Genomic DNA, 6498 nt, shown 5'->3' with positions numbered 1-6498 from the left:
TTTGTTGCCAATCTTGTGATTTTATCAACCAAAGCAAATACTTGGAGAAAATGCAGAGAAATAACGTAATGATACTTATAATGTAAGCATTCTTCATTTATCTGTAAAAATGGAATAAAGAGCCCTTTTGCACTGATCACACATAAGAAACCAACATTGCCCTTTGAGATCCATTCATATACTCAATGAAGAAAATACTTTAAGAAAGAGATTGGAAAAGTAAAGTATTACGCTTAAAGTGTGATTGGAAGTCCACAGTGAGAGAGGGCAAAAGTGCTGGGCTGGATGGCATACCCCCGGAGGTCTTAAAGAACTGTGATCTCGATGACTTCATCCTAGACTTTTGCAACCTCGCTCTACTGCACAACATAGCCTGATATACGGTCTCTCTCCAACATCATCCCGGTGCCTAAAGCTGGAGACCTCTCAAAGCCAGACAACTACCGAGGCATTAGCCTGACATGTATCACCGCAAAGGTTTACAACCGTTGCCTTCAGCAGGCCGTCCTCAGGCTCCAGACGAGTCCTGACAACCTCCGACAGCCGAGAGCTTGGCGGAAACACGAATCTCACTCGGTCTAGGACGGAGTTGGTGACTACCGAACGAAGGAGTCGCGGTAAATTAGGTCCTGGTAAACTACTTCTCTTCGCCCCGATAACGGACACAAGGGGAAACGTAAATGGGGTCGGCTCCACGAGTTTGAGGAGCGACAACGGGTAGACTCCAGTGGTGGGACCGGGAAGCAAGGACGCAGCCAGTATCAGAGAATAACGTGCCCATCCAACCCATCCCTGTGGCATCCGGAAGTTCGCTAGAAGTGGTAACACGAAGACGCGCTAGCTCCAGTTTACGGAAAAAAAAACTTCTAAGCTAATTTCGGGTGTCCTGTCGTCAAGTCCAATAGGAAAAAGTGCGAGGAGCTAGATAAGGAGGAATCACGGTTCTAGACCGCCGGACGACGCAGCGCGAAGCAGGGAGAGCTTTCGGTAAGCCTACCGGGCATCGTGCGATAAGAGACAAAGTCTATAGTAGGCGGCAACATTTGNCAACCACACGAAGCCCCTTAAACATTACTGGAAACTGTAGGTACTTAAAGCTACCAAAGCTGTTCTTGTTTCCCACATGAGCTTATACTGTTATACCTCGTATAACAGTATAAGCTCATGTGGGAAACAAGAACAGCTTTGGTAGCTTTAAGTACCTACAGTTTCCAGTAATGTTTAAGGGGCTTCGTGTGGTTGTTGAAACAAGATCAACTTTGGGGTTAATTTCACATCTGGCCTGTCACTTTGAACCAAAGAATAAACAGTACTGGAGCTACCACGTAGCATAGCCAATCTTGAAATGGACCGCAATTCTAGGAGCCATCAAACCAAGGGTGAGACAACAGTTGAAGAACCCAACAGTAACCTGCGCGGGGAGACCCCATTGGATTTCAAGTCCCAACGCCCTTAACCTCTCGGCCATCACAGCTGATTTTAGTGATACTATTTGGAATCATCGAGTAACCGTATAAGGTCCTTGTAGGGAAACAAGAAAAACCTCTGGTTGTCTTAAACTATCTATCCTCAAGTCAATTTGCAATTCACAATTGTCCAGACCCTTGTTGGACTGCATTTGAACAAAGGCTAAGAGTTTAAAAGGTCTACAGACGCTGTGAGCAGGGTTTGAACCTGCGCGGGGAAACCCCATTGGATTTCAAGTCCAACGCCTTAACCACTCGGCCATCACAGCTGTTTTTCTATTATCTGTCAAACAAAGTCAACAACTCCTTCACAAACCAACCAATGTACAAATGCACTGGCCTGCATGAATGAAACACAAATACACATTATTATCCACCACCATGTTTCCAACACACTAAGGCTGCAGTTAATGGGGTGATGGTATTTGGCCCTTCTTGGAATTGTAAATAGATGCTGTTGTGTTTCCAGTAAATTGAGTGATGTAACTTTGGTCACGGCTCATTATGCATGACTATCACTCCAGGGGAAGTTTGATTTATCAATGCCAGCTTGATCACAGCTGCGCTCATTCTTGTCCATGCCGGCTCAGTGGTCTGTGCTAGAGGCTGAATCAGAAGGCAACAGAACATCATGTTTGTTTTTTGTTTCTATAATTTATCACATGCACTTAGCCTGCCCACAAAGTTTTCTTTGCTCAGTGTGGTCTGGTGAGGCTGAGTAGCCATTTGTCACTCCAAAAAGGCTTTAGACTGGAGACTGACAATCCCTCCTCTGAAACCAGACTAACATTATTCCTACCTGAGCATGTTGGGCTTCTCGCTTTGGATATAGCAACCCAACATTCATAATGGCTCTCCTATTTAACTCCAGGTTTTAACTCCAATATGTACACCACCTTGGTACTTGGTAAGTAGTTTTCATGAGGTTTGTAAAACAGACAGAGAGAGAGAGAGGGAGAAATCTGGAAGAGAAAAACGTCAAGACCCCAGTTATCTTATCAAACTGATATCAGTAAAAACTACCCCGTAGGTTATTGTTACTGTATCTGTGAACTAACGTTATTTATAACAGCGAAAACAGACGGCCAGATGTTACATGCAGTGCCAAAATGTCCACGTTACGGAAATGAGCCAGAGGGATGTTCAGCAGAGAGAAATAAAGTATACTCTTCAATGTACTCTGCTGTACATTATGTTCTGTACACACGGTGCAGAAAGTAGGCTACACAGATCCTATGGACTGCCTACAGGAGGCACTGTTGTACTCTGAGGGGAGCAATGTTGCAGGTCTGGAAATGGGACAATCCATTCAGATGCACACAGAAAAGCGCTTTCAAAAAGTAACATGACATCCATGCAGAGCGCCATGTTTATCACCATTAGCAATTTCTCAAGGTTAATTTTTTAACTGTTAGAGCTACACGCCCTAATTGTGTGATGTTGATAGATTCTCCCTCTGTGCCTCACAAACATCGGTTTTCTTATATAAAAAGCCCTTGTGTATAATGTGTAGTGCAAAGCCTGACAGTCCTATCAGTGGATATCTGTAACTACACTTAGTGGTGGTGTCACTGTAGGATAGAGATAGAATATAAACCAGAATGACTGAATATTCATAGGAAAATCTAATTGTTGTCTGTTTTTGTGCCATAAACTGCACAGTCATTAATATATTGATGAATGAATGTGTGACGAAGGTAACTTCGTCACTGTGGACTGACGGCTTCGGGCCTTGTGATATTGCACATGTGGGTTTGCACTTTATTAGCGTGATTGCACAGTACAGTTTGGCATTGCATTTTTGCACATTTTATATAATTTATACAAATTATTGAGGTAGTATTTATTAACTGATTAAACCGTATTGATTGGAATGTCGTCAGCAGGTGCTGGTCGGGTCCTCGGCTCCGCCTGAAAAGATAGGGGAGTTAGCGAGAGCGCCGAGAGTATTTATGCTGGTGTGGCAATGACAGCGGTTGAGAGTGATCAGGGTGCAAATGGTATGTTGAGGGTGTATTAGTCATGACGTTAAGTTGCATTAATTGTACAAGTTACCACTGTGTAAAGTTGACATATCACTTCCCCATGTCTGTTGCTGCTGATTGTGTGCACCTGGTGCCCTGTGTTGTCTCCTCCCCCCTCACCTGTGTCTTGTTGATTGATTAGTCTGTGGGAATTTAGGCTCTGTGTTTCCTGTTTGTAAGGGAGTGGTGTGAGATCTTTGTGGCTGCAGGGTGTGTTCAGGGAGAACAGCAGGATTGAGGCTGTGAACTATGTGCACATGATATTAATAAATGCCCACGCCGGGTTATATTTGGGACGTTTTGCCTCTGCCTCCTTGCTTGGTCGGGCCGCTCAACGGTCAGTCTCACAGAATGCAAAGTGTTTTTCATTTATTGAGTTCACTATGTAGTCCTCTATATATCACTATCAGTACATATTGATTAGGGAGTATAGTGATTTGAGTGAGTGTTATTAAACTCAGCCCTAGAGTTTAATAGAGTTGAGGACAGTTCTTCACTGTAACTTGTCAAGTAAAATCAATGTACTACAGCACTTTAAAATACAAAAGATGTTGTTCAGGAGTCATTCAGTTTGTTGTTAATATCCTTTGTCACTTCTTGCAACCTAATGTCACCTTTTTACAACTTCATTTCAAACTAGCTGTTGAAAAGAGTTGCCTCAAATGTGCACTTCAGTTCTTCCTTCACTGTATGATTGATTTTGCTTCTGAATGTTTCTGTATCGAACAGTTGACCTGACGCAGGACCGTTAATTGCATGCTTACACAATGGCCTTTGAGCAATTAAGGGGCCATACCTAGATATAAAGAACATTGATATGCCATGTTCTTTCATCTGTCTTTCATTCTCTGTTTTCTCAAGTTGTATCCCTGGTTGCTAACACACTGACATACATTCATGAATTGGTGACCTACATTCACAACTCTGTGCAATCTCTGCCTCTCCTGTTATTTCCTGTAATGCATTGTTGCTGATATTCAGTCCGTCTCAAATTTAGTTTAGAGTCTTTGCTATATGTTTTGTTGTTCCTTTCCAGCCTTTCCTCATTCCTGTAAGCGTGCGTGTAAAGTAAGTGCATATGCTTTATTTCAAATAATATTTCAACATCCTGTTCCTATGTCATTTTTGAAAGACTTAACATGCATGCTACATGCTTTTTGAGTATTGGAAGAGGAACTTATGGCCTTAACTTATATTATAAGATGTTTTCCCAGGAAATTACATCATAAATATTGTTTTTCTTTCCTTTCTCTTCTTTGTAACTATTTGCTTCTTTCAAAAAAAAATCTTGAACTTCTTTTTCTTTTCTCTCAGTTTTTTTCCCTTTGAAATATCTTTATTTCCTCTTTGTGCTCTTCTCTTCCTTTCATCTCTAGAACCTTTTAATCTCTTTGGTTGCTTCCCTTTTTATCACCGTCTCCCTCTGGGGGCACTGCCTGATTTCTGACGGATGCCTCTTTGTGCAGCAGGTGATTAATACGCCCTCAGCCCCCCCGCACCAGGGAGCCACAGCAGGGGGCCGGGACACGAGCATGTGGGTGGAGGAGCCAAGACCCTCCCCATTTGTGATGTTTGCGCTCACAGATGCAGACACTCTGTCTCTGCTGAACCATAAATGTATCCTTCGTGCAGGACTTTTTGATTCTGCATTTTCAAATAATTCTCTCAAAATATGCAAGTTTAGAAAAGACCAAGGCTTTTCTGCAATCGAAGAATCCGACAGAAGACTATTTACTTATTGAAAATTGTGTTTATTTTATACTACTTTATACTCTACTATCCATATTTACATTTTCTATAACTCTGAAATACTGAATTGGTGAAAACAATCTTTGTGGTGCTTTTAGGGAAACATTTGTTTTGGAACAGTTTTTGAAGAGCCAACAGGCTAAATGTCACAGGTTTTATTTTAGAACTGTTTTATAAGTTTCATTTCACACATGCTTCGTCCTCGCGACGGGCCCACTCACTCCTGGGAAACACAATCAAAGTCGAATGTGTCAGTTTAGCCATTCGTGGAAAACCTGCCAACAATGTTACTGCAGACATTCTGATTGACCTTGTTTGCTATCTCTACTTATAAACAAAAAATCTGCCATTCACAGTGATACCGGCTTAACGTGATGTTTATCTTCTCAGTTACCCTGCCATGGTTAAATCCTGCACGTACTATGAGGAAGGCCTTAGTTTTGACACTCTACTTGACCTCCTGTTATTAAAAGTGTGTCTAAGGTTTTCATGAAGTAGAACATATCTTAACAATACAGTATGATTCTGTTAGACTAATAAACTAAACCATGTCAGAGTGAGAACAGTACAGCACATTTGTTCCCCTTTTTCTCCATGAGCTGAACAGGGGGAAATAAGTATGAGAAACATGTTTACAGTAACAGGTTAGCTGTTGCTCTCAGGTTTATTGGTATGCTGTTGGATTTTGCACTCATGCAGTGAGACAATATTCAGTGTTTCTGCACTCCGGCTGCTAAAAATACACTTGTGCAAAAAGCAACAACTCATTATTGAACCAGCTGACAAACTCTTCTGTCCACTATCAGTTACGGTACGTCCACACAGCAGTTAAAAAAAAATCTTCCAACGCTTCTCTGCCCATTGACTTTGAATGGGGATGACGTCACTTTGCCTCGCTTTTCGCCGAACTGCATTGTGGGGAAGCAAAGCGAAGATTTCCAGGATTTTCAGGATTCAAAAAATCTGCCATTCAGTGATACCGGCTTAACGTGATGTTTATCTTCTCAGTTACCCTGCCATGGTTAAATCCTGCACGTACTATGAGGAAGGCCTTAGTTTTGACACTCTACTTGACCTCCTGTTATTTAAAAGTGTGTCTAAGGTTTTCATGAAGTAGAACATATCTTAACAATACAGTATGATTCTGTTAGACTAATAAACTAAACCATGTCAGAGTGAGAACAGTACAGCACATTTGTTCCCCTTTTTCTCCTACTACGCTGACAGGGGGAAAGTAAGTATGAGAAACATGTTTACTA

At 41.9% G+C, this 6498-nt stretch overlaps 1 non-coding gene across 1 annotated transcript; it reads right to left on the bottom strand.

Moving 5' to 3' along the window:
- Nucleotides 1-1653: 1653 nt before the first annotated feature.
- Nucleotides 1654-1735, bottom strand: trnas-uga (transfer RNA serine (anticodon UGA)). Its single transcript has one exon. It is a non-coding gene; the product is annotated as a tRNA-Ser (tRNA).
- Nucleotides 1736-6498: the final 4763 nt, after the last annotated feature.

The sequence above is a fragment of the Notothenia coriiceps genome, unplaced genomic scaffold, assembly GCF_000735185.1.
Source record: "Notothenia coriiceps isolate Sejong01 unplaced genomic scaffold, NC01 NC01_scaffold00000287, whole genome shotgun sequence".
Taxonomy (NCBI): Eukaryota; Metazoa; Chordata; class Actinopteri; order Perciformes; family Nototheniidae; genus Notothenia; species Notothenia coriiceps.
Note: the sequence above shows the minus strand (reverse complement) of the source record. Positions and strands in the feature narration are given on the sequence as shown.